This window comes from Corvus brachyrhynchos, unplaced genomic scaffold (genome assembly GCF_000691975.1).
Source record: "Corvus brachyrhynchos isolate BGI_N302 unplaced genomic scaffold, ASM69197v1 scaffold164, whole genome shotgun sequence".
NCBI classification, from domain to species: Eukaryota; Metazoa; Chordata; class Aves; order Passeriformes; family Corvidae; genus Corvus; species Corvus brachyrhynchos.
Window position 1 is genome coordinate 1,173,017 of NW_008237426.1, and position 27,272 is coordinate 1,200,288.

The 27,272-nt window shown below is 52.4% G+C and overlaps 2 long non-coding RNA genes across 16 annotated transcripts in view; one reads left to right on the forward strand and one right to left on the reverse strand.

The window, feature by feature from the left end:
• Positions 1-27,272, forward strand: part of LOC108445929 — an 82,393-nt gene that overhangs the window by 51,266 nt on the left and 3,855 nt on the right. For 9 of the 15 annotated variants that reach the window (XR_001860964.1, XR_001860965.1, XR_001860971.1 and 6 more), the window contains 5 exons: positions 15,951-16,000; positions 16,403-16,463; positions 17,644-17,758; positions 18,445-18,738; positions 24,983-26,146. This is a non-coding gene — a long non-coding RNA (uncharacterized LOC108445929). The remainder of the gene's footprint in view (positions 1-15,950; positions 16,001-16,402; positions 16,464-17,643; positions 17,759-18,444; positions 18,739-24,982; positions 26,147-27,272) is intronic. The other 6 variants (XR_001860972.1, XR_001860966.1, XR_001860977.1 and 3 more) reach the window with 6 other exon arrangements.
• Positions 21,530-27,272, reverse strand: part of LOC108445930 — a 32,802-nt gene continuing 27,059 nt past the window's right edge. Inside the window, exon 6 of the long non-coding RNA XR_001860981.1 lies at positions 21,530-24,308. This is a non-coding gene — a long non-coding RNA (uncharacterized LOC108445930). The remainder of the gene's footprint in view (positions 24,309-27,272) is intronic.

A 27,272-nucleotide genomic window follows, 5' to 3' on the forward strand; every position in this document is an offset into this window, starting at 1 on the left:
TGAAGTGCGAGACTGGTGGAGGTGAACAGAGGAGCAGTGAGGGGATCCTGACTGTGATCCTGGTGCTGTGCTGCCAAACTTGCTGTAGAGTCACAGCAGAAGGAGGTTTTGAAGACAAGTGAGGAGCTCTGTGGGTGTTTTTCCCTGCTAGAAGCATGAATAAAGAAAAGCACGACAGTGCTTCCTTGGAAATCTGGTGGGTGGCTGGGTGCTATGAGCTGATAGAAGGTGGGGGCTCATTCCTTCATAATGAATGAAAGAGGACAGATGGGGAGAGGCAAGGAAAGGCCTTCAGCACTGGTATAATTAACTTACTCCTGAGAACACTGGGATGGGCTTTTCTCCTAATATGATAGAGAAAAGAGAGGATGTTTGACTGAGAGTAAGGAGATAATGGGAATCGTAGAGGTGAATGTGGTTGTCCCTCTGTTCCTGAGACACTTGAAGCAAAGCCAGTTTCAGGAGCAGACGGAGAGGATGGATTCCCTGGTCTTGGGGGGGTGGGCTGCACCTCCTGGGGTGCTTCTCCAAGCTTAATCCACAGCCCTGAGCGCTTGGCTTGGAGGAGGAGGTGAGGAGCCAAGCCCTCTTCACAGCAGTAATGACTTCACACCCTGACTTTTTCCCCACGAGCCTTTTCTCTTGCACACTAACGAGTCTGAGCCTACTTCATTGTGCCTCGGTAATTGTGCTTTTAATTATGCTGTGTGTCTACCACCATCTGTTGTGCTCTTTTCAGAATCTGTTTCAGTTCTGATATCCCCTTTAGAGATGAAGGGACCATGAGTGCCCACAGTACCCAAGGTGTGGATGAATCATAGATTTGTCTGTTCTGTTCTTTGCTTTCCAAATGATTCATTCCACTTGATCTGTTTCTCGATGGTTGCTGAGCCTTGAGCTGACATTTTCATGGAACTGACAGCTTTATGTGGAAAAATGAGGGCTGAGAGGAATGAAAACGGTGTCTGTTGGAAAGAAAAATCCTGATCTTTTCAAGATGAGTTTATTTGGACAAGGGCTATCAGAGGACTCTGAAAGGAGAGGTTACAATAGCTCCCAGCGTGGATGTCACCTGGGAGAGGCCAGTGTGCAGCTGCTGGTGTTGGGACGATGCTGTGACTTGGGGATAGATGGATAAGAGCAGCATGGCACACATACCCCTGGAGCAGGGCTGCAAGGGACAAGGACATCAAGCCAGGAGAGGGAGCTGGAAAGGCTCCAGCTGCAATAAAGGAGATTAAGAAAAGCAAAACAAGGTTAATGAGCCAGAGAGCTTGTTAGGAAGGGAGGACAACTGCAAGTTTGGGCAGAGGATGTCCAGCAGCATTTGGGGGGGGGGGGGTACAGCCGGGGGTTGCAGTGAACTGGGGTGCCCAGCAAGAGCAGCAGCATCCCAGGCTACCCCTCACAGTTCACTTGCACATGGGGGGAACGGCTGGAGCTGTGTCAGGGAGGGTTAGGTAGGAAATCAGGAAAAGGTTCCTCCCCCAGAGGGTGGTGGGGCACTGAGCAGGCTCCCCAGGGAGTGGGCAGGGCCCCAAGGCCACCACAGCCCCAGAAGCATTTGGACAACCTGTGGGTCCCTTCCAACTTAGGATATTCCATGATTCTGTGAAGTTAAGCTTGTGGATCAGATGGTCCTGCTCACCCAGTTCAAGAGGGAAGATGGAAGGTGAGAGCAGGGAAGAAAACTGAGCATTTGGTGGGTGAGAAGGACGGGCTTAAAACTGGTGTATTTGGGGTGTAGGATAAACGTGGCTGAATCCGAGGGCAGGAGTCTGCAGGAACAGTGGCTACAGGAAGACCAGGAGGTGAGAACCCACACGTGGCCTGTTCTCATTTTTAGGATAAGGGAATAAAACTGTCATCTGGGGAACTGTTGATGTGGTTCTGGCACCTTTTGGCTGGGTAAGGAGCATCTTTTCCCTTCACAAGGCAGAGTGGTTTCCTCTTTATCCCGTCTGCCCCTGCTCTGGCTCCTTTCTCCTGGTGTGCAGGGCTGTTCTGGCCTGTCCCACTGCTGATACTGGGCTATGTCTGGCTCTGAGCACCTTGTTCTCAGCAGGGTGACCTCCTTTTCTGTACTCTTTGCCCTCGAGAGCTCTGTCACTGGTCGGGCCCACAAACCCAGCCCTGACACCCAACGGCGTAGCTTTGTCTCACTGCTGTGCACGTTCTGTGCATCTGCAGGATGCTGCAGTTGGCTCTGGTTTGGATCTCTGGGTGGGATGTGGCAGAATGGGTATCATACATGGTGCCAGACCCTCAGTACCCTTAGGAAAGTCTTATTCCATCCCAGGCCAGAGAGATCATCCCTTGACCTCTGGCAGCTGCTCCTCATCTTGTCTTCTGAGCATCTTTAAAAGATATTTTGGGCTGCCCTGATTGATTTCCTGATGCGCTTTCTGCCCTTGCCCTTTCCCCTGGGCGTGCCACCTTGGTGCTTCAGTGTCACCCCTGGTCATAGGAGAGGAAAAGAACCGCCTGAGCCTTGGTTTGCTGTCCCTGTTCCAGCTCCTGGACACCTTCCACCTCCAGCTTCTCACTGTGGGAAAGGATTGTGGTGTCCTTCTGCTCTTGCTGGTTTCCTATGCAGGGAGGATGGAGAACATAAATAGCTCACAAATCAGCTCAGGGGCTCTCTCGCTGTCATTCCTGCATTCCACAGGCAGTCCCTCCTGTACCTGCAGGGTGAGGAGCCAAGAATCAGTTGCAGGACAGGACTGTAAATGAGGTTCCTTCAAAAACCAGTTCTATTGAGCTCAAGGCCAGAATGGGAAATCCACTGTGTTTCCATTAAATCCTGTCTGTATCAATCCAGGAGCTGGGCTTGGGCAAGAGGTGCTGGGATCCCAATAGGCCACTAATTAATTACCAACCCCACACTCTTTACTGGCAAGGCAGGGCCCTTCCGATGGTTAATTAGGGTGGGAGCCAAGGAGAGGCTCCGTCTCGGAGGCGATCCGTCAACATTCCCTCTGGCTTCCTTCCTCACAGACATGTCCTGGCACTGAGAGGGGAAGCCAAGGCTGAGCATATGGCTCACTGTGGAGCTCTGACCTTCCCGGAGCGGGGCAGAGCCGAGCGGCTGGAATTCTCTTCAAGTGCCACTCAAAGCTTACCTGATGCTGTGGAAATCCTCTGTGACATTCCTGGGAAAACAAACCCTTGGCCCAAGTGCCAGCAGTTGCTATTCCCTCATGTTCTTCTTTCCTGTGCACCATGGACAGCTGAGAGACTTGGGATGGCGCAGCAGGAAGGAATCACCACCTGTGACTTCCCTGTGGGCTCTGTGCTCAGAGGTGATGAACAGCAGCACAGCTCCGTGGGTGCTCCCTGCATGGCTCTGGGAATCCCAGGGGCTGCAAGAACGTGGATTGGGATACCTGAGGCAAACACCACACACGTCTGTTGGGATCTCCCCTGTCATCAAACACCAACACAAACACATTTGGGGTGAGTCATGGTAGTTCAGAACTGTCCGGCTGTTCTGGGAGTGAAATCCATGGCTGGCTGGCCTGAGAGAGACCTTGGATAAGTGAAATGTAAATGCTCACTGTGGCTTGCCAAGATCTGAGTGGGAAAAACCTTCCTTGGAAGAGGATTTCCCATCTTGTCCCAAGGAGTCCCAGCTGCTGAGTGTGCTTTGTTGTCATGGCCTCGTGTCTGGGATTTGCGTTTCCCAAGACCTTGAAACCCATTCCCCTCCCCAACTCCTCGTGGAGCTTGAGGCAGCCTGCCTCCAGAAATCCAGCTGTTTGCTCCTTCTCTGGAATCAGAGAATATTGCTACTTTCTTTCCTTGTGCTCTGCAGTGACCTAATTATTTAACTTTGCATTGCAGCCTCTTCCTACAGCGCTTTCCAAAGAGCTCATCAAAGCCTCGCAGCCCCAGCGCTGGGGGAGCTGGATTATTAACCTCTCTCTGCTCAAGGTTAGAGGAGATGTTTCCTCCTCTCATGGACAACTCTTCCAGACAAATCTTTGGCCTTTCCACTCAAGATCAGCTGCTGGGAGGGCATTGGAGTGATGCTTATTCTTAACATAAGGTCTCTCCAGGCTGCACTGGAATATTGCACACTTAATTCTTGGCATAACTTGATCCGTTTGGTCTTGGGATGACTGGAGCAGTGCCTGATCTCCCTTGTTCCTTGATAAAAGGAGGCTCATAAATAGCCATATTCCTCCTGTGTCAGGGAGATTGGCGCCAAAGGCTAGTACAGGCAAAATCTCTCACCTCTGGCTGTGATTTCCCAAATCTGCCATGTCCAGGAGCTGTGGCAGTGCACGGAGCAGGGGGGGATGTGAGAGGTGGTTCAAGCCCATGTCCTGCACTGGGATTTCATGAGTGTGTGCCTGTGCTGTGTGCAGGAACAGCTGCTTGGGGCTGACTCTGCCTGAGCTCTGCTCCACAGGAATGCAGCATCTGGGAAGGAGTGTCCAGCCAGCCCCAGGCACTGCCTCCCTTCTCTGGGGGGTCCTATGGGGGCAACATGGTGCAGAGCTGCCTGTGGGACCAGGACCAGCAGTGGGTCTAAACCCACTAAACCCCCTTGGCCACCCAGTAACCCCACTCCAGAAGATCATTTGGAGGAATGTCAAAGGACAAGGAAGTAGGAAGAGAGCAGGACACATTGGGAGGGTGTTGGAAGTTGCTGTCAAAGTCAAGGGAGCTGGATCTGACTGGTGCTGGATCCAGCATATGAGTAGGGCAGGAGACAAGCGAGGTGGTTTAGAGCCACCCCATCCCTTCCTTACTCTGCCACTGCCACTTGCTCCCCCAGCACCACCATCCCAGGACCTGTGCCCTGCCCAGGGGCTCCTCACTGTGCAGTCCTTGGGCTGGACAGCAGCACCCAGCTCCCCCCATAGCACCCTGCACCTGTGGACTGCCCATATCCATTCTCCTGTGCCTGCTGGTGCCCAGCACGTGCCTCTGCTCCCCGGCAGCAGCTGCCAAATCCATTTGCTCAGCAGGTGTGTTCTTGCATTCACTGGGAGAATAGGCTTTTTGGAAGAGAGGGGGGAGAGAACAGAGGAAAAATTGGAGCGGGGGCAGGAGGAAATAAAAGGAAGTAGAAGAGAGAGGGGAAAAGCAGCAAATGATTGGAAGAATTAGAGATGGAGTGTGGAAAGGACTGCGTGTCCCCCGTTGCTTTGAGCACTCAGCAGATCCTGTGGTGTGTCTGCTTTATTACTGACAGAGTTCTCCCTTCTGTCGGCTTGTTTCCTAATTGCTGGTCTTGTAAACTGCTTGATTTATGGCTCCGTTCATCAGTTCTGGCCCTCGGGTATAACATGCTTTTCCTTCCAGGCTGGGAAGTGAATAACGAATTAACAGCCTGCCTTGGGTTCAATGAGAAGCTGAGCATTCAGGGATCTTTATTGGGCTGCACGTGCCAAATGGAACTGCTTAATTTTTACTTCTCATTCACGGAGGGTATTCAGCGAGTCCTTCCCCAGGGCCGCAGCGGCGTTGTGGCTGCGTGGTGCCTTTGAAGTGTCCCACAAGAGAAGCCACCAAGGAATGGCTTCGCTGTTGGTTTGCACAGAGAGCTCAATCTGCTTCCTCACAGCTTGCTCTGAAGCTGGCATTGTGTGCCATACACATTTGTCTCACACAAACTTCCCTTCAGAACAGCCCAGGGATGAAGATGAAGATGAAGTCAGAGAACAAATGGCCCCGCTGAGCTGGAGCTGTGCCTTGTGCCGTGCCAGCAGCCAGCACCCAGCCCCTGGCTGTCACCCCTGTGCTCACCCCTGAGAAGGGGTTTGTCCTAAACCCTGGAGTACACTATGGTCAGTGTAATTTAAGTCTTCGCCAAGTGACCCAAGTAGCTCTGCTCCCACAGCCCTCCATGGCAGTCCAGTGCCTCCCACACAGCTCTGATCCTCATGGCTCCATGGCCACACCACCATGCACCAGGTCTATGGAGCAACCAGGCCTTGGAATGATAAGCCCAGGGTGGGAGGTCCCTTGGGTTCAGGGCCTGCCTGTTCTTGCCCAGTTCACAGAACTGTGGTCAGGAAGTCACATCATGTCCCCCCAGCAGCTCTGCACCACCCCGACACGCTGTGGGGGACACGTCGTGAGAAGGAAATGCCTATAAAACAACACTTTTGTGGAGGAAGAAAACTCTTGTAAAGAACAGAGGAACTGCTGTAGCACTGCAGGGCTCCTCAAGTGTGAGCTCAGGGCCTGCAGGTCTCCAGCAGATCAAGTTAAGGCTGACAGGTCCCCTCAGGACTTGGCAGCTCTGCCCTCCTGCCCTCAACAGCCTCTCAGGATGCTGCTGCTGCCTCTGAGCTGCTTCACAGCTGTGGCAGGTGACTCTGATGTGCCTGGGAGGGTGAGCTCAGGAAAATGGCTCTGTAGGATTCACCTCGGCATCATGAGGCTGCGAGTGAAGGACAGAGCCTGCAAAGTCAAGTGCAGCATTAATGTAAGGCTGCAACACCTCAGGGGCTGTAAAAATTCTGTTAGAGGGAGAGTTTAACACACCTGCTTAGTCCTGATCCAGCCCTCACTCGTCTGTGGGAGCTCAGCTGGATGGAGTGCTCTCTCCAAGAATCCTACAGCAGGGAGAGCTGCTGGTGTCTGGTTTTGCTCTTGGGGCACACAGAATAATAAATAAACTGCAGGGTATGGCGTTTCTTTCCTCATGGCATTAGCAGCACACCTTGATTAGATGGTCATGGCCATCCTGTGTGCTCTGCTCTTGCTCTGCCTTCCCCTGATGGGCCTGCAGGTGCAGACACCTGGGCAGCTTCTGAGGAGAGGGGAATGGTGCCTTGGAGCACCATGAGCATCTGGTATCATCATCTTTGACTTCTCACAAGGCTCAAGAACCTGTCTAGCCCTGGGGAAAGCTGAGCCCCTGTGTACGTATGCCATATCCATCAGGATCCCTCTGTTTTTATTTAAAATCCATGGTTTCTCACCCAGCTGCCTCCTTCCAACAATCCCAGCAGGCTGTAACAGGACAGCGGATCTTGGAGTGCAGAGCAGGAGAGGACACTGCAATGTTCTTTGTGGGACATGAGCACCCCCCTCCCACGGCTGTAGTCATGTGTTTCCTCGTGCCGTGGGGTCAGGATCCAGGAGCACGAGGACAGAAGATCAAAAGAGCTCTTGCTTGCATTTCACACATGCTATCACCGAGAGTATTAACTACTAACTGCTAAACTAGTCTGAATAGATACCCGAAGTCCAGGTGTTATCACTTCCTGATGAAAAAACTTGAACTGCGTTTGGTTCAGCGTGTGGGTGTGCTCACACCCTGCAGAACCCGTGCCGCTATTCCTAAATTGCACAGCAGACAGGAGGGAGCAGGAACAGGACATGACGTTGCGACTGGTTGAAGGAGCAATAGCCCAGGATCCGTGCGGAGGGTGGGCAGAGGAGGTGCCTGCACCCTTCCCCTCCTTCCATGCACAGCTTGGAGTAGTTTCTAAGCTTGGGCCCAAGTCCCCTCCTCTCTGGGTGCTGCTGTGACAGCACAGCACAGGCAGCCTCTCCTCCAACCTGTTCCTCCTGCTCACGCTGCACATGAGGCTGGAAATGGGATCAGAGGGAGAGGCTTCTCTTTAAACTCGATATTCACATGGCGAGATCCTCCCTCCTCACCTCTGACCTGTTCCTGCCTGGCTGCCAGTGTGGATCTGAGCAGCGCAGTGTTTAATCACCTTCTGGACGATTGAGCAGGAGCCGTTCCCAAGCTGTCCCTCCCCTGCCCGTGAGCAGGAATTACCTCGGGCTGGCTGTGCCAGTGCGTGCAGTAACGACTCCATCAGCGAGAGCAGTTCCCGTTGCCTGGATGCAGGTTAAAAAAAGCCTGCTGGTAGGAAGGGGATATCTTACAGCTGAAGGTGTGATAGATGAGCGTCTGTTCCATCCCCAGAACGTGATGTTTTGAAGTTCCTGTATTTCAGCAAAAGGTTACGGCCCCTCTGCTGCCAGGGCTGCTCCTGCAGCTCAGGGAAGTGGCTCTGTTCGTGTGTGTGTTCTGTGCAGGGCAGGGTCACACAGGGCTGTGTGACGGCCCTGCTGACAGCGCTCTTCTTGCGCCGAGTCCGGCGCTGTCGGGATCTGACCTCCAGCTCTGCAGTGCCTGCCCTGGGTCACCGCAGCGGCCCCGGGGGGCTCCCCCCCAGCAGGCACTGGTGGCCATCCAGCCCACTGGAGCTGCGGGAAAGGATGCAGTTGGGGGGGGTTGGGGGTGAGCCCTGGATTTGAAGCTCAGGAACAATGTTGGTTCTCAGGTCAGGAGCACAACCAGGACTGTGCCCTTGGCAGAAGAAACTTCTGAACCAGCTGGGCAAGGAGGCTCTTCCTGGCTGAGTGCTCTAAGAAATGTTTGGTGTTGGGGCTGTGGGGCTCATCTCACCAGGCCTGTGTCCTCCTAGCACAGAGGGCAGGCTGCACACAGCATTTTAATGGCTCTCACCCACCAAAGACCTTGGCCAGATGCTGTTCCCCAGTTCTGAGCTTCATGGTGACTGAATTCAGCCTTGAGAGCTCTTGGGGTGAGGGAATAGGGATTGTCACCGCCTTCCTTATCAAGCTGCAGTCTGTGGAGACTTTATGGGTCCAGAATCCCTGTGTCCCGTGGCTCCATTGTGGTGTCTGGCAGTACAAGGCTGCCCTAAAGAGCACAAAGCGAATCCCTCCAAAAATGGCCTTGGCTAAGGGATGTGTGACATGGGTCTGCATTGGGAGGGCTCCTGAGGAGCAAGCTGGGCTGTGGTCTTTTAAAACCTCAGGAAACTTTGGATGTGAAATGTGGCACACCAGCAGTGTGCTGGTAACTCCTCATGTACATTCCCAATCCATCCATCCCTCCCACGGAGGGACAAGGAGGCAGGAGGGGAGTGCTCATGCACGTGTAGGGTATGGAAAAAGACAGCTTGTGTTGGCTGAGCCAGATTAGGGAGCAGTGAGACGCCACCCCAGCTGGCAGATGGCACAAGGGTGGTCCCCGGGAGTGGGCAGTGACAGAGCTGGCAAAGCTGCAGCTGGGCTCTGATTTTCCTGCTCGTGTGCCCACAGTGTGCTCTTCCCTCGGCAGCACTTGGAGCCTCCATCCCTCCTCCCTACCCACAGGACTGCTTGTAAACTAGAGGGAGAATCTGGTGGCAGGCCCCACAAACGTTTGGGTGCTTTCCAGATCTCTCCCACTCTCTGTAGCAGCTCTCAACTTGCTTAGATTCAAGGACACAGATTAACTCTCAGTCTGCCTTTCTCTCCCCCACACCACTCATCAGCTCCAGCTCTGCACCCAGACAAGGATGGGCTTTATCAGGATACCTGCCAGGTGACAGGAGACTTCTCTGGTTGATCCGTTTTGAGTTCCCTTCCCTGCAGCCAGGCTGGGGATGCTGCACTGCTGAGTTTGCTCTGGGCATCGTCCCTCCAAGTCCTTGGATAGTGTCACACAATCATAAAATCAACCAGGTTGGAAAAGACCTTTAAAATAATCAATCCAACTTCTGTGCATAGAGAAGGGCTCACGGAGAGAGCTGCTCAGACTGGTAAGGTGTGGCTGACCCTCAGCTCAGACAGGCTGCTCCTTTTAGATCCAAGACTTGGTCCCGAAATCCAACCAAGCCAGCTCTGGTTCTGTGTCCTACTTGGAAGCAAAGGCAAAAGTTGTAGCCTGAGCTCCTGGGCTGGCCAGAGCTGTGCTGCCCCGGGGCTAGCTGGGGCCATATCCCCTGTCCTTGCTGAGGAGGCCGGGCTGCACGGGGCAGCGGCTGGTCCGTGATGGTCCCTGCTCTGGGGACCGCCCAGCAGCTCCCCAGCAAGGCAGAGCCCCTTTCCCACTGGCATCGCTGCTGCGGGGATGAAAAGTCCTGGCAAGGCAGGAGAAGGGAAAGGGAGGTGACTTTCCTCTCTGGTTGCTTTGTTTGTTGTTTAGGGGTCGGGTGGAAGAAAGACTTTGCCGGCTCCATTAAGGAAGCCACTGTTTAGTTGAGGACTTATTTGTTCTTTGGGAAGAGGATCGTGTTTGCCTTCGGGGGGAGCGGGACATTGTGCAATGTCAGTTCCTTTCAATCAGTTGTTTCTTTGCCTTGGCTTGGTTTAGCCAGAGAAGAAGATTCTAAAAGGAGAATTTAAAAAAACCAAAAAAGTCAGGGGGAGGAAATAGAAACACCAAACAAAGCTCAGATGTGGGGCTGGGGCTTGGGATCTGTGCTTCCAGCTTGTCCCTGCTATGCACACGCTTAGCAAGAAAAGCTTTTACCACAGAGGCTGAGGGCGTTCCTCCTTGCTTTCCCACTGTTCCTGCCCTCTCCATCCACTTCAGGGATGAATGAGGGAAGCCTGTGTGTCTCTGTGGTGGGACTCACGGCCATATGGAGATGAGCTGAATGTACAATGGCCCGTTTCCCAGGAGAAGGGGCCTGGACCAGCAGCTGTTTGGCCCAGATGTCTGGGAGGGCTGTACCTATCCCCCTTTTATGAGAGCACCTGGTCATCTTCTTTCAGTCCTTCTGTCCTTGAGGCTGAGTGGGAAGATCTGGGGATCAGGGCAGGCTGCTGAGCAGAGGGATGTGTCACGTCACCAGCTTTGAGGGTGTTTAGGAACCTGTTTGTCCGACTTCAGTGAGAATGAGGCATTAAACGGGACAGAGGATCTTGCCCTCCCCTCCCTTCATGTCCACCCTCTTTTCTGTCCATTTTGCTCTCTCACGGCCTCATGGGGAGGGAGCAGGGGGAGGATTCCCCTCTGTCCTCCCTCCCGTGTCTGCAGGTTGCAGCTGCCCGAGGCCGGGGCAGTGTCGGGGCCCTCTGAGCCCTGGCTGTGCCTCGTCACCACTTCTCGCCCCTGAGCTGGAAGGTGGTGACAGCCGGGGAGCAGGGGCACGCAGCTGGCCCTGGCAAGGTGCAGGTCAGGGCAGGGTTTGCTTTTGTGCAGGCCATAAGGAAAGGAGCCCTCGTGGCATAAAGAGAGTTAAAAACGCCTCCGTGAAAGCCCTGGGGCTGCCGGAGCTCTGCAGCCCCGTTTCCAGGCTGGTGCTTTGCTGGCTGCCAGCTGCCCCCGGAGCAGAGCTGGGTGCCTTCTGTCTCCTCCATTCTTCCGAGGGCACCTCCCCGCTGTGCGGGGCTGAGTGAGCTGGGGGTCACTCTCACTTCAAGCCGTGGTTTTCCCTTCCCTTTCCAGCTCCTTAAACAACAGAGGTGTTGAGGGAATTTATACCTCTGCCTGGTAACAAGACAGATCAGTGAGAAGCTGTCACGGTTTTGTGAGGGCTCCATAGATTTTTATTGCTTTTCAGTCCTTGGGTTCCCAACCTTCCTTTGGCTTGTAAATTGCCCACAAAATGCAGACACAGCTCCTATTCTGTGAGTCCCTTTGATGATTTTATTTATATCTCTGGCTTTGTCTTGTCTTTTATTACAGGGAGACTGCAATTAATTATTATCCCATCAGCTTCTATTTAGGCTGACAGTACAATGCAGTGCACAGTGTCCAACCTTGCCCTGCCCCTGTGTGCACGAGCGGGACACTATTCTGGGGAGGAACAAAGGCCTGGCAGCTTCAGAAAGGGACGTGCTGCTAAAGGGCAGCTGAGAGGCTTCAATAGCACCGGCAGGGTACAGCTGTGACAGAGCTAAAGTGACCAGACATCCCAATTTAGTTGTGATGCTCCTGATTTTATCTTCTCATCCGCAGCGTATTTTAGGCTTTTGCTCTTTGGGCGTCTTTGAGCAGAGGCAGGGCTCCTGTGTCTTTTTTCCCACGTCTCTGATTGACCAGATCTTTTCTTTTATTGATAAAATAGAAATTGCACCTGAAAGATGTGTAAAGCAGTCCCTACCTCAGTGGGGAGACAGGAGGTGCACACAGTGACAGAGATGAGCAGCAAGTTGGAGCGATCATAGATCCAGGGAACATTTGCCTGGGGAGCAGACAGAGGGAGCTGGGAGTGTTTGGGCAAGAGAGCACCTGGGGATGATGCTCTGGCAAAGAGGGAGGGATGGGTCAGTGCTGGGAGGGCAAGAATGGACTTAGCAACAAGGGATATTCAATGTAGGTGCTGGGAAAGTGGTAAGAATAGTAATGGTGTGAGCAGATCTCCTGGGCTGGAGAGGGACAGTCCCCAGGGCTGGAGCTTCTCAGGAGCACTTTGGATACATTTCTGGCTTGTTCCATGTGTATGTGTCAGACAGAAGTGATGCCAGGCACAGCCCTGAGATAACAATGACTGAAGACCTCCAGAACAACGTCTGTTAGACAGGGAAATGTCTGATGGTAATTTCAGGGCTCATTTCCTACCCAGTCTTTGGTTTTGTTCAGGGAATATCAGTTTTCTCCACTGGCCATCCTGTCACTAGAAAACCAGTGAAGCTGTTTTCACTCTTCATCTTCACATCTTGTGGGAAGGTTTGTTTGCCCTACAAGGATGGCACTGCGCTGATGCTGATGCTGGTGATGAGATAAAGGTGTTTTGACAAGATCCAGGTGAGTGGAAGCTGCTGTTAAAGGAAATGTTTGTTCACTCCCTTCCTGCTTTTTTCTCTGGTTGTTTGATATGTTCATTTACGCCTGATCTTGGCAGCCTTGGCAGTGCAGCTCTCGCTCTGACCCCCCCAGACCAGCTCCTGACAAAGGAGCAGAGTGTCTGGGCCAGTGTCCTTGTGAAAATTCCCTGTAGTTCTTCACTGGGATTAGCTCAGTTGGTCAGAGCGTGGTGCTAATAATGCCAGGCTTGTGGGTTTGACCCCTGTATGGACCATTCACTTAAGAGTGGGACTTGATGATCCTTGTGGGTCCCTTCCAGCTCAGAATGTTCTGTGATTCTGAGTTCTACACCAGCTCCTCTCCTGAGCAGAGTCCACTCCGTGCTTCAGAGGAAGCTGGAAGATTGGGCTACCATGCCCTAAATCCCGAGGTGTTCCTTGCTCCTGCCCTCCCCACATAACGTGTGCTCACTGGCCCATGTGGCTGCCAGCCATCGCCTGCCGGGAGTTTCGCAGTCCCAGGGAATGTGGCTGTGGGGCTCCGTGGGGAAGGAAGGGCACGCCTGGGCAGGGAGGCCGGGCAGACTGAGCTGGCTCTGGCCCTGCCACGGCCGGGGTGGGAGAGATGGGAACGGCAGGGCTGGGATGCTGAGCTGGCTGTAGGAAACAGGCTCGGGTTTAGGGGTATCTTGGTTCACCCCGCTTAATTCCCTTCCTGAGAGAGCAGGTTGGGTGCAGTCCTGCTCAGGTGGGGGCAGGGGGGCCTGGATACCCATCTTGTGGGAGAATTGAGCTCAGCTCTGCATTCCTTCAGGTCTCCCCTGTGCTTGGACGATGAAGGTAAAGGCAGGAGCAGCAGCTCCGTGGCTGATTCCATGTCTCCCACTTAAATACCTCGACTGGAAGTGAGCTCTTCCACCTCCATCCCAGCTGCATTTCTGCTGGATCTGTGATTGCTGGGATGAAATTGCAGCTGAATTCTGCCAGCTTTGAAGCCTGAACTAGGAGGGGTGGTCTTTACATCAGACATGTAATTACCTGTCTACAAAATTATGAACGTGTACGAGGGAAAAAAGAGGGAAAAGCAAGATCTCTGTCAAACGGCAGAAAGGCTGTCATTTTCCCTGTTAGTTTTTGGGTTGATTTCCTCCCTTCACAGCAGTGCTTAATCCAGCTGGGAACCTGCTCCAGAGATCATTGTGCCTGATAAGCTCCCTTGTCAGTGCTGACCCTGAGATCTGTAAGGACACAGGACTCGATGTTTGAAAAGCCTGGAAAAATTCTCCAATCTGCAGCACCCTAGAAGCAGGAAAAATCTGTTTTCCTGTGTAAGAAGAACATCTTTTTATGGTGGCTGGCAATCAGGATGGCAGCACCACTTGGTAAATGCAAGTTACTGAAATACTTCATTTTGGGACTAATTACACAGCGCGTGGTTGCTCCAGCGGTCCCGTGTAATTAAGGAGAAGGTTTCTGCAGCACTGCCATGACGCTGATGGTGCTCATCGAGAAGAGACTCAGATTCCCTGGTAGGGCACAGATGATGTGCTGATTGAGGGGTTATGTGGAGTGCCATGTGTGTCCTGTGCTTGGGGACAGTGTCTCCTCCTTTCCTAGAGAGATCCTTGGATTTGACCAAGATCCCAGGCTATCAAAGCCTCCCACAATTTTAAACATGTGCTTAAAACCTTTTGAAGTCAATGGTGCTAAAGGACCAGCCTCAGTTCCACTGAATTGTGCTGGTTGGTCAGGGGTGAATCCTCACTGGTGCCTGTTCCTCCTCAAGGACACAACTCATCCCTTGATCCAGCACAGCAGCCTGGAAACGCCTCAGTGACTGTCACACTTAACTTTTTTTCTCTTCAAACTCTTAAGAGCTTGAAAAGGTTTTTCTTTTCCCCGAGAAACTAAATGAGAGTTTATGTAGGAGGGAAAAAATATCATCTCTGGCTATATTATTTTACTGTGCCAACCAGTGGGGAGGCTTGACAGAGGATTATACAGTGGAAAAGGCCCAGTTTTCCAATGCTTTAATGACTGGACCTTTGTTCTACCTCTCAACTGTGACCATTTAATAACTACTTGACTGACTTTGCCCTCAGCATGGTGTTGAATGTGGCTTCATTGACTTGGAGAGCAGGGTTGAAATTAAAATGTACTTTAATGATACAGGTGGTAACATGATTATCCAAGAGCTGCCTGTGGAGGGGGCCTTCGTGAGCATCCTTTCATATCAAAATGCTTCCCTAGACAAAATTTAATTTACGTAAATTACAAAACTTTTAATTTATGTGGTTAAGTTCCCAAGTCATGGAATCCCAAAATGGTTTGGGTTGGATGGGACCTTAAAGCTCATCCCATTCCACCCCCTGCCATGGGCAGGGACACCTTCCACTGTCCCAGGCTGCTCCAAGCCCCAATGTCCAGCCTGGCCTTGGGCACTGCCAGGGATCCAGGGGCAGCCACAGCTGCTCTGGGCACCCTGTGCCAGGGCCTCCCCACCCTCCCAGGGAGCAATTCCTTCCCAATATCCCATCCAGCCCTGCCCTCTGGCAGTTTAAAACCACTTGCCCCTTGCCCTGTCACTACCTGCCCATATAAAAAGTCTCTCCCTCCTCTCCTATCTTTAAATGCCGTGGGAGGAATCTCAACTGAACATTCAGCCAACAGCAAAATGAAAGAAAAGTCTCTGCTTTGACTGAAAGAGTTGGAAGCAGATTTAGACATCTTTGCCCAGCAGACTCTGGGAGATATCCGGAGAGTTCAGGGTTTAACCAAGGCAGGCTCGAGGTGGGAGGGGAAGCCAGCTCCGGGAGGAAGGTGCTGTGCCTAAAGGTGGCACAAGAGGACAGGAGCAGAGCTGGAATTGCACCCCAGGCCCCAGGGAGTGCCTGTGAGCTGTGCCCGCAGCAATCCCTGCAGGCTGAGGCTGCTCCCGGGGCCTGGCAGCTGCATTCAGCTTCCTTTAGGGAAGAACATGATTGCCCGCCAGGTGGGGAAGGAGCCGTGAGAAGCAGATCGTCTGGCCACGCCACAGCTTTCTTACCTTTGGGGGGTGGGCTTTAGTAGTCCCATTAGGAGTAGAAGGCAGTGGTGGGTCTGTGGTTGGAAGCTCCGAGGTGGACCTGCTCCTCTCTCTCCTGCCCAAGGGGCTTCGTCAGGGTCTGTAGGAAATCAGATCAGATAAATCCCATTTTGAGTGTCTCGTGCCAGGCTTAATTCCTGGTGCTGTGTCTCTCTGTGAAAGGAGTCAAGTGTCCTTGACTGTGGCTGCCCTCTCTGCAGTGATAATTCTTTCATGTGTCCGCTTGTTCCTGTGCCTTCTGGCTCGCTTTTAGTCTGGCCCATTCCCAAAACAACCCCAAAATGCCTGTGCTCCATCCCAACAGAAATGAGGACAGGAGGCAGAGATTCCAAAGGAATGTTGTTCTTCTAAAAATGTTCATTTACAGTTAGTTTATAGCTCAATTTTTTTTTTTTTTTAGGATGAATAAATTTACTGTAATAGGAGTGAGTCAGCATGGATGTATTGCAGGTAAATCATGTCAGGCTAATATGATCACTTATGCTAATGAAATAACTATCAGGCTAGATAGTATAAATCTATCTGATTGTCCACAAGGCTTTAAGAAAATTTTGCCTGATGGATTATGGCCCAAACTCCCTAAATGAAGGTTAAAATAATCTATTATTGAAAAGGGCAAAATACTGGGAAGAAGGCTCAGAGCTCAGGGTGAGTGTCAGTGATGAGGGGGGCTGAGCAGCAGATCCTCTGCTGGGGCTCTTTAATATTTTTATTAAAGATTTACGGGACACGGCAGCGTGTAGGGTCATTAAATTTGGAGTTATACAGAGCTAAAGGGATCAGGCAAGACTTACTGGTCTTTCTTTGCAGAGAAATTACTTTCTGGCAGTAAAATCTTGCTAAATTCTGTAGGGAGGCTGGAAACATGACCCTGACTGGACCAGGATGCTCCGTGGCAGTTGCAGAGCTGGAGGTACAAACTGGGGTTTTTAGTGTGGAGATGGGGAGGTTTTACTGGGGGTGTGGGGGGAGACAAATCACCTGCAGGACACGGAGAGAGTTTTCCTTCATTTTTAAAATTTTTTGGGGCCTTAAGAACCTCTCACCATAAACATTTGCCCAGCAGTGTTTGATGGAAAGTAGCTGGGAGCAGCTTGCAGGGCGATGTGCTGACTGTGCTGCTCCAGCGGCGGTGGGACGTGCCCTCCTCTTCCAGCCTCTCCAGGAAAAATGCTCAGTCTTGGGAAGATGTTCCGTAAGCAGCAGCTGATTTGTTGCATGAGATTCTGAGCAGGGGAAGAGTGAAAATAACAGGAGAGTGGTTTTTCCTCTATTTTGGTCTCTGATTTAAATCAGCTCCTGAGGCAGAATTCATTTCTGGGAGAAGAGTGATGCTTTGGAACTGAGATTTCTGCAAAGCGGGAGAACACCAGTGTTTCAGAGCCAGTGGAAGCGTCTAAAGGTGGCCAGCTGCATTTCCAGCACACTCAGATGCCACACTCCTGATTCCTTCACCAATGAGACACTGAACTGCAAACCTTATCATTAGCAGAAGGGCAAAAATATTAACATGTGACCCAGAAAATAAATCTGTTCAATAAATCAAAGATAGAAGCAAAGATGAAATCTGAAATCCCCGTGGAGTGGGAATAACTCATTCCTGGTGCCAGTTCCACAGCAACCACCACAGGAGAATGTAATGACCCTGGTGTTTGGTGAAATTAGACTTGACACTGGCCAGGGCCCTGTTATTTTGGTTGGTGAGGATTTGCAATTGTTTGTCACCCATTAGAAATCCCAGTAACATGTTCTAAGGGCAGGCAAATTAAGATTCTCTCTCTCTGTGCACGATTACTCATCACACCACAGCTCCACGTTAATTGGAAAATAGCTGGTGGCTGAGCACATCTTACCCGGGCTGTCCTCAGAGCCCGGGAACGCCGGGCTGAGCTCACACACAATTTGTTGTACACACAACTGCTCACAGAAAACTCGCAGGAAATTAATGCTCCAATAGCTTATCAGATGCAAAGATAATTATTAATCCTTAATGATCCTGGTAATTTCTTTATGGGGATTCACCTCCGTTTCCTTCAGGGCCTCCACACGGTTCCCTTCCTGAACCTCAGCTCTGGATTTTCTTTTCTCCACAGCCTGACAGTGAGTTGGAGAAGTCTGAGGGTTTGCTGGTCCAAGCCAAGCTCCCAGGGCATGGACCTCTGAGGGCTGCACTCACAGATGAGAGGATAATCAGGGAATCACAGACTGGTGAGGTTTGGAGGGACCTTAAAGTTCCAACTTGGCCTGGAACACTTCCAGGGATGAGGCAGCCACAGCTGCTCTTGACAGCTGTGGGTAACCTGTGAGCTCCAATCATACCACCTTCCCTCTCCTGCTAGTGGGAATCTTGTTTAGCTGAACCAGAACAGAATGGAATGGGGGGGGATTTAGCTAACTGGGCTGTGTAAGCTGCCTGGGAAACACCATGAGGTCCTGCAGGGAGACAAGCAGGGGCAGAGAGGCTTCCTAGAGGTCCCACCAGCACTAGGAAGCAGGAAGGTGCAATAGGAACAGACCTGGGGAGTGAGATGTCCAGTGCTGGTCCACTCTGTGTTTCGGGAGGAATTACTTGGGGTAGCTCTGGTCTGGCCCCATGGCTTGGAGCATTCAATAGCAGCGTGGGCTCTGTGGGTCTTTAGGGCTCCTCCCACGACTGAAAGGACTCCAGTTCTGCAGCCTGGACCTGCCTGTAGCAATTGGGAAGGTCAGGAGAGTCCCCTCAAAGGGGCTGCCCTGCTCCAGATAAAGCAAACACCAACACGGGCACGGGAGGCGCAGGGAGCTGTCAGAGCAGCTGCTCCTTCCCGGAAACAGCAGATGAAAGTTAATCTGGACATGCACAGCCTGGTTTATTGTCTCAATAACACATTCCCTCTGAAATGCTGTTGTTCCAGGGAAGCAATAGCTCGCAGTCAGGAAGCTGCTTGTTTCATGATTAGAATCGCTGCAGCTCCCAAGGGAAAGGATGGCACTGTCTGGGCAGACCTGGCTCTGCCGAGAGCACTTGTGCCTGGTACTCCACCAAGGATCTGGTCTATGGTGGAAAAGTTGCTGCTGCTGAGGTGGGATTTAGGAGCCAAGAGATGCTGGGCTGTGTGGGACACAGCACTGAATGGGAGCAATGGGAAGTGGAGTTCACCCAGTGACTGACACGAGCTCCCAGCTGGCTTTGGCAGGAAACTGTTCAGGTAAGATCAGTTTATTCAATGGATTCACTTTTTTATCCAGGAAATACACTCCTTGTATCCCACTGCCCGAGTCCATGTATTCCCTGTGTATCCAAACAGCTGAATTTTTACTTGGGATAGTTGAGCTTGCACAAACCAAGGGAGGGATAGAGAAAGACCCTTGTGCCTCGATGTGACAATGGATCGCTTTTTATTTTTGCTCCAATTCCAGGCCTGGATTTGAAATAGAAAAGCAGCATCCTGTTTTGTGGAGTAACTTTCGGAGGGGGCCCTGAAGGAGGAATGTAAGACGGGGCTGGAGAGATCAGACAGGAACGAGGAGAACAAAAGCCGCCAGTGTTGGGGATGTGGGAGCTGGTGCTGGATGAAGCGGGACCTCCCGCTGTTCACGGCTCGCTGCTGCCGTGGCCAGGCTGGCATCCTGTGCAGGGGGAATGCAGGGAAGAGCTAATCTATGGAAACAGAAGGACAGACTTAGCTTGAGAAGATGAGCATGCTGAGCTGGTTTCTGCTCTGTTACACCCTGAAACCTCGCTGATATCCGTGCAGCTCCCCAGCTGGAACTCGGAGCAGACGGGGGTTCTTTATGCATTTTCTCCAGAGCCAGACTGGTGAGGATTTGGTGAGGACTGGAGAAACTGATACTGAGATTTTCAGCTCGGCAGGAGGGAGTCTCTGTTTGCTTAATTTGGGAAGAGACAGCCCTATAACTTACAGTATGTAAAGCTTAAGCAGAAGTATCCCCTTGTGTAGAGTTTGAGGCAGCCAGGAAAAGTCCTTCAGGCTGCCTGGGCCATTCCACAGGCTTCCTCCATTCCTCCACATACAAAGAGATGCCTGCTCCAAACAGTTTGTGCGAGGACTAGACTCCAGTATAGTAATCCAGGGATTCCCACTGCCACATGTAGTGTAGTCAAACCCCTGTATAATTCCTCCCAGAGGTGAGGTAAAGAACCCCTTCTGGAAAACATGTGACCTCATCACTCCACCTGGTGCCCTGGGAAGCTCTTCCAGTGCTGGACATGGTCCATGACTGTTTCTGTTAGGTTTTACTTCAAGGTTAAATTTGCAGCTGTCTCGGAAGAGGTATCATTGTTCCCAAAAGCCCTCCCCACCAACTGCCATCCCAGTCAGTGCCTGGAGCAGTGGCCAGCTCCTGTCTCAGTCACACCCTTGACAAGCTGACCCTTGGGCTCCTTCAGGAGAACGCTGGGCAGCTCCCGTTCCCCAGCCCCAGGGTCGCTGTTTGGCTTTGCAGAGCCGCTCCTGTATTTTCCCTTTCTCCATTAAGGAAGGAACAGAGCCTGAACACGGCCTTCCAGCAGGTTCCTGGAGATGTGTGCCAGGAGGAGCCCTTCCTGCTGGGATCATCCATTGTCCCTTCTAAGCACTGAGGGATCACAGTCCCCCTTTATGGCAGCTTTAGGGCTACGGCAAATCTCCAGTGTCCTCCAAGTCCTTTTCCAAACTATTCCTTCCCGAGGCAGCATCGTGTGAGTGTAACCTGTGTTTCTGGTTTCAGATTTCTTACCTTGCACCTGACTGTTTAAATCACGTTTCACTGGCGTGTGGCCAGCTCTCACTCGTGTCAGATCCCAGCGTATTGATAGTCTGATCCTGCTTCTTGTTCCCCTCCCACCAATCTCGTTGGCATCTGCAAACTTCCCTGTGACAAGGATTTATATAGAGTCATTTAGATAATTGATAAAAATATTAAATAAAATGGCAATGGGAGTTTCACTCTTCTTTTATCCCAGATAGTTTTAGCCAGTCTAATATTACTGCATGTTTATGGAGTCGTGGCTATTGGAACATCCAGTAAATATGCCTTTGAAGAACAGCCAGTTTCCAGGAATGCTTTCCACCTTAAATGTGCATTCCCAATCCATTATGCTGGCAATGGAGGGCTGGGAAAACAGAGATGTTAAATGCATAGGTGTGTGTGTCACTGCTGGTGCAGGTGTTTGCACAGCTGTCACCTGTGGTGTTGAGGCAGCTCACCAGCCTGTGCATCAGGAATTGACTCCTTGGCCTTCCGAGGTCCAGCAGGAAGTTTTCCCACATGGATTGCAGCAGTTTCTGGGCTGAAGGCGCTGTTGTTTGGGAAGAACTCCTGTTCCCGGCCTTAGGAATCAGAGCTAGGCCTGAGCTGCAGCTTACCACGGTCACACAACTCTGCTTTGTGCCACCGTGTGTCAGCCAGGCTGGATGCTGTCCCTGTGGTGCTGGACATTGTCCCTGTGGTGGTGGCCACCCCCTAAAATGGTGTTAATGCACAGTTTGAATGTTTCCTTTCAGCTGCCAGCCTGGATCCCAGCAGGGAACAGGGCTGCTCTGATTGCCGTGGACTGAGCTGGAGCTGCAGGTTTATCCAGAGCCAGGTGTGCATGGGGCAGTGCCAGCATTCCCAGGTTGGCAGAGTGGCAGGATGAGACCTTTGCCACCAACCCTCAGGTTTGTGGGTTCTTCGAGAGCTCTCATGGGGCAGCCCAGGAGCTCATTTAGATCCCTGGTTATGAGGTTATAAACCCAGGGAATTGTTTATAAATACCCCTTCACCCTCCAAATCTGCAGCTGTCACCTGGCTTTGGGAGGTGTGGGCATGGTAGGATCTGGCTCCCCACTTCCAGAGGGCAGGGTTAGATGGGATATTAGGGAGAAAGTCTTCCTTGTGAAGGTGGGGAGGCCCTGGCACAGGGTGCCCAGAGCAGCTGTGGCTGCCCCTGGATCCCTGGCAATGCCTAAGGCCAGGCTGGACATTGGGGCTTGGAGCAGCCTGGGACAGTGGAAGGTGTCCTGCCCATGGCAGGGGGTGGGATGAGATGAGCTTCAAGGTCCCATCCAACCCAAACCAGTCTGGGGTCCTGTGATTTTCTATGATCTGCCCCTTTTGCAGCACTTCCCAAGAGCAGAGGTGTCACTGTTGGAGGGAGGGACAAAGGCAGCTCTTCTGCTGGCAGCTGTGCAGCAACTCTCCCTGCAGAAATACATCTCAGAATCTCAGAAGTCCTCAGAACTGGCCAAATATCCCCAGGCTGGTACAGCAGAGCACGAAGGAAGTGCCTGATATTCAGACCTTGGTCTTTAGCTGTGCAGCAGCTGGAAGCACAGGCAGGGCTGTGCCTCGGGGAGAGAGGCCTGGGCAGCCTTTGGCACGGGAACAGAGCTCTCCCGTGCCGCGCTGGAGGCAGGGGAGCCGTCCTGTAAAGGAGGTGACTTGGCCCGTGCGGGGACGCCGGAGCTGCCCCGCCGTGCACAGCCCTGATCCCACTGTGGGGTCGGCTCTGCACTGACGGCGCTGGAGGAGGGCTGGGGCTGGGGAGCTTGGCAGGGCAAAGTAAACCAAAGGGAGTGCCTTGGACAGGAATGGAGGAATTCTGACTGTACACAGCGTCGTCCAAGTTCTCCAGCTCAGGGCTGTTGCTCATGGCACACAGGCAGGAGGGAACAGGAAGGGAAGGCAGCTGAAGGTAGGTCCTGCTACAGTCGGCTCAGTGTGGCCTGGGAAGGCCTTGGGCAGCCTATCCCCCACCCCGTCTGCTTTTCATTATTGTTTTTATAGCCAGAAATAAGAGCTTTATTGGCTTTATTCATCTTCTGTCAGATGCCCAATCAACATCTGGCAACACAGCAATTCCCAGAAAGTGCTGACCTAGTGAGAGCCAGTGGAGCAGGAGGTGTGCAGGAAGGTCTCCATCCCCCTTCCCATCCCTGGCTGCCCTTTTCATTATCTTCCCAGCCCAAGTGGGATGTGTACCCCACCTCACTGGATTTCAGAGCACCAGGCTCCTGGGAGATCCTGGGGTTGGAAGGCACCTGGCAAAACGCCTGGGCCATGGAGTTATGGGGAGGAGGAACTGAGCAGGAGACAGGGCATCCCAAAAACTGTTCCTGGGCTGGAGTTGGCCCATGCATAGGGAGGAGATTGGACGACTGGGTCAGAAAGGAGCTGGTCCATTCCTTTGAGCAGTGCTGGGCCAGTGTAAGGGATGCACACAGCAGGGCAGAGCAGCTCAGCTCTCCCTCCTCCCATTGTTTGGATTTGCACAGGACTCGGAACTCAGGCATGAAAATGCAGGGATCCTTCCCAAGGGTCTTTGATAGAGTTATCTGCACGTTAAAGGATTTTAAGATCCAGCAGAAGATTGAATAGAGAGAAACACATTTTTATTTACTTGGGTGCATATTGGACTCATAATAAAATGGGGTGTAACAAGCCAGAGGCAAGTTCTGTTCCACTCGGAGATTAGCCGGAGTGTGGCTGCTCCAGCAGGTCCAGCAGGTTCCCTGTCAGGTCCCTTGGCTCCCACACTGGATCCCCTGAGCCCCCTTTTCCCACATGGTCCCGCCCTGTCTTCTCCCTCAGGTGTGGGTGGCTTGGTTTGTGCTGGATTGTGGGACCTGCCTTTCCACATCTTGGCTTTTCTTTGCCCCCTCTCCTACATTCCAGCTCCAGCCAGTTGGTCAGGGCAGTTCCTCCCTCTTCTCTGCCAGAGTCTTCTCCCCGTATTTTGGTCCTTTTCTGCTGGGAAGTTCCCTCCTGTTCCTGTGGCACCGTTCCTGTCCCTCCGATCGGGCTCCTGTCCTGGACCAGCTGCTGCCCAGCTCCTTGATGTACTCTCCTGCCCCATAAATCCTCCATGGGCTCTGCAGCCCCTCTGGATGCCCTTCCCAAACCTCCACCCTGAGACAGCACCTAACCAAGGCCGTTTTGTGGCTTCAGGTGGTTTTGTCACCTCGTGCCTGCACTTTGGTGCCTGTGATGAGAACGGGTTCGCCTTTCCTCCTGCCCAGAAATGGAGCCAGGGCAGATGGTCTTTGGCTCCAGGAGGGAAAAGCTGTACCTCAACATGGATATTCCCCTCGGAGTAGCAAACCCTGCTGTGAAACAAGGACTCTGACCTGTGTAGCCTGAAGCAATGCTGGGTACCTGCAGCCCACTCCCATCCTGCCCCTTTCTGGGACGTGCAGTGTCTCCAGGCCCCCAGAGCTGGATGTCTGTGCCCATCCTCTGCTCCAAACACGCAGCAGGAGACACAGATCACTCAGAGAAAGGTCCCGAGCTGCCTCATCAGCTGCCCACTCATGTGAGCAAATGCCACCAGTGGGAGCCGAGGCATCGCAATCCAGCCCAGAATGCTCCTTTAAAGACATTTCAGCAGCTCAATTAAGTTTCCACTTGTGTGTTTTCTTTTCCCCCCCTTTGCTTTCATGGTCATTTAAAACAAATAAAGTGAGCAGAACACGGCAGCGTGATAACCACCCTTTAATTCCCTTCCCACGGGTCTCCTGATTATTTGGTGATTCAGCGGCAGCGGGGGGAACGTTTACGGAAGGGAAGGCGGGAGCTTCCCACAGGGACGGCAGCTCAGAGCTCAGGGCCCCCGAGCACTGGGGAGGAAATACGTGCCTCGGGTTCTCCTTCTCAGCGCCACGGATGTGGGGACTGCAGTGCAGAGCCCGGGCCCTGGAGGAGCAGCGGCCCCGTTCTCACCCATTCTCAGTGCCCTCGTTGTTCTCGCATTGTGCTCTGGGGACGGGCACCAGTGCTCGGGATGTATTTCACGCTTCTGTGCAAACACAATATGAGATGAAGAATTCATACCCTCGCACAAGACCAGAGTGGATTTTCTCATAATAAGGAAAGCAGCCAGATCGGAGCCTGCCAATTCCTGCCCCACGCTCCCGCCTTCCCTAGGAAGTTCAAACAAGCCTGTGCTTTTAAACTGGCGCAGAGAAGTATATTACATTTTTTTAAAAACCAACACAAATCCTTTTAGATCTTTCTTACATTATTCCCCCCACCTCTGTCTCAGTAGGTGACTTTTCCAGCCCTCCCCCACTCGGTCTTGCTGGGTCTGAGTGGGGGCGGAGGAGAATTCCCTGTGTTTTTTGTGTGAACAATTAATAGTGGGCCTGTGTCTCGCTGGAAGAACGTGTAAAACACACGCCAAGAGGGGGTAAATAACAACTGCCCAGCCTGCTAAACACTCCAGAGCTTTTCTTGTCCTGGAGGAAAACATGATGTGGGGGTTTGCTTATTCATCAGCAGCAGTAAATAATGGGCCTCACCTTGAGCTCTCCTTCACCCACTTCTGCTTCTCCCCAGCCTCCAGGCTGGCAAGGAAAGGAAATACTTGCTGTCCTCTGGGTGACAAACTGGGGCTTTATAGCTGTTCACATTTTAGCTTTTGTTTCCTCCCTAAAAAGCTCTGTTTTCATCCTGTGGCTTTGTGTTTCCCAGCATCCGAAGCCCGGAGTGCCTCTGCCAGCCTGACACCGGCGGTGAGTCCGGACCCCAGTGCCTGCGCTGTCCCTGCCACCTCCCAGCTGGGCACTGTGCATGCAGGTGCTTCTCCTGGGCAGGATGCAGGGTGCACCTGAGTCATTCCCTGCATTTATGATCTGATCCCTCGGAACAGCTCCGTCAGCAGCTTCTCCTCCCCTCGTGCAGTTCATGGAGACGTTTCCATGCCTGGGCGCCCTGGAAGTCCCAACAAGCCACGAGTGGCCGGGACCTGCTGAAGCGTGTTGATCCAGACACTGGATCCCTGAAACCTGTGCTTTCCCCAGCACCTTCATAAAGTGTCCTGAGTTAAAGTGATTCAGGGAGCACATTTCCAGTCTGTCAGTGGGCTGCATCCATCACTCCCCTGAACATGCACCAGATTGTTAATGCTCCAGGCCAAATACCACGTCTTTTTTAATGCCTACCCGATGTAGTGCGTGCTGCTGGCTTTATATTTATAATAATTATTAAAGTAATGGCAGTAGTTGCATTCCTATAGGCTAGAAGTGGCCAGGAACAGACAAAAAAAATGATTCATTGTTCCAATTAATGCTCGAGCTCACACCGGTGATTAATTAGCCTGGCGATAGCGCTATGCAAAAGATCAGGGTGAGAATTAATAGGGAGACACGTGCTGACTTTTAAGATGGTTCCAGCACTCTTTAGTGCCCTTCCTTGGGCCTGTTTAATTAGAGGCAGCGGCACGGGCTCGCTCTGCACCAACACCCCCGACGGCAGGCACTGCAGAATATTTATATGACAGGGTGCCGTGGAAAACTTCAAAATTAAATTCCCATCCAGGCCTCTAAATATAATTCTGAAATGTCAGAGATGCTGGGAAGAGCGCTGGCACTGGATGAGGTTGCTGTCAGGGAGAGGCAATAGTGTGCCAGATTTATACCGGCCTGAATAGGCAGGTGACTTTTCAGCTTGGTGTTTAAGGAGCCTGAGGTGCTCTGATGGATGTATTTCACCTGGTGGGAGGCACAGGATCCAACGGGAACACGTGCTGGAGCCTTGTGTGCCCGGCTTGGAAGGGGAAGACGGAGCAGGGGCAGCTCCCAGGAGCCTGTGAGTTCCCAGGAGGCACAACCCACTCTGGAGTACCAACCTTTGAAGGTGAGCCCTGCTGGGAAAGTTTCTCCTCCTGGTTTTATCCATCACTCCTTCTGCTGCCTCATTATCTCTCCCTTCTGCTCACTGGTGCCTCCCACCACCCCAATTCATTTTTCCCAGTTGCAGCAGCTATTGAGTGGTTTATAGAGATGGGGTTGAGCCAGTCCCCCCGGCTGCTCCCAAATCGCTGACGAGGCCGATTCCTCTGTTCACACATCAATCTGAGAGCACCAGCAAAGTTCCATCTTGGCTGACTTAATTGTTAGGAGCTGCAACCTCAATGTCTTTGTAAATAAAATAGTTTAATCTCACGGGCCCTGCCTGGAGAGAGGGGAATAAATGCATCAATATGTAAATGGATCCACAAGAGGAGGATGAACTGGGACTTTGCAAAACTGATAAAGCATCTTAGGAGACGTGTTGTCACTGCACTTTGTGCATACTCTGATGAAGCAGACAGTGAGGCTGGAGCTCAGCCTGGGGTGGGAAGGGAGGGAGGGAGGGAGGGAGATGAAGAGGGAGGGATAAATTTGTCAGAGGGAGGGAGAAGTGTGGGCACCAGCACACCGTGACTGCAATTCTTGTACGGATTGATTTGACTCAAATATATTCCGAGGCTGGTCTAATTGCTCCTTTAGTCTCAGGCTTTGATTTTCCTGTTGTTTTCACATCTCTGCCACTGAGTCTTTCCTGCATTTCAAGCAGCTTGGCTGGGGCAGTGTCCAGCCTGAGCTGCACCTCTGTGTGACTGAGTACCTGTCCTTGCCCAGCCCTTCCACAGAGACTGCAGCAAAGTGGGCACGTGTTAAGGGCAGCAAAGGTCAGGCTTTTGCTGGGTGGGTGTTTTACCTGTGTAACAGCATCGGGGGTTATTCTAGAAAGCAAAGCCTGAAGCTTTTGGGACACCTTGTTCATGGCGAGCCTATGCGGGTGTAACCCTCACAGGAGATGGGAGGGACTTGGGGGAGAGCAGCTGCACGGAGCCCGGGCAGGAGCAGGTGCAGTGGCCGGTGTGCATCCTGCAGGATCTTCCCTTCCCTTCCCTTCCCTTCCCTTCCCTTCCCTTCCCATTCCCGGGTGCCCACCCACGGCAGACGGCGCTCCCACCGCCCACGTGGCAATGGCCCCC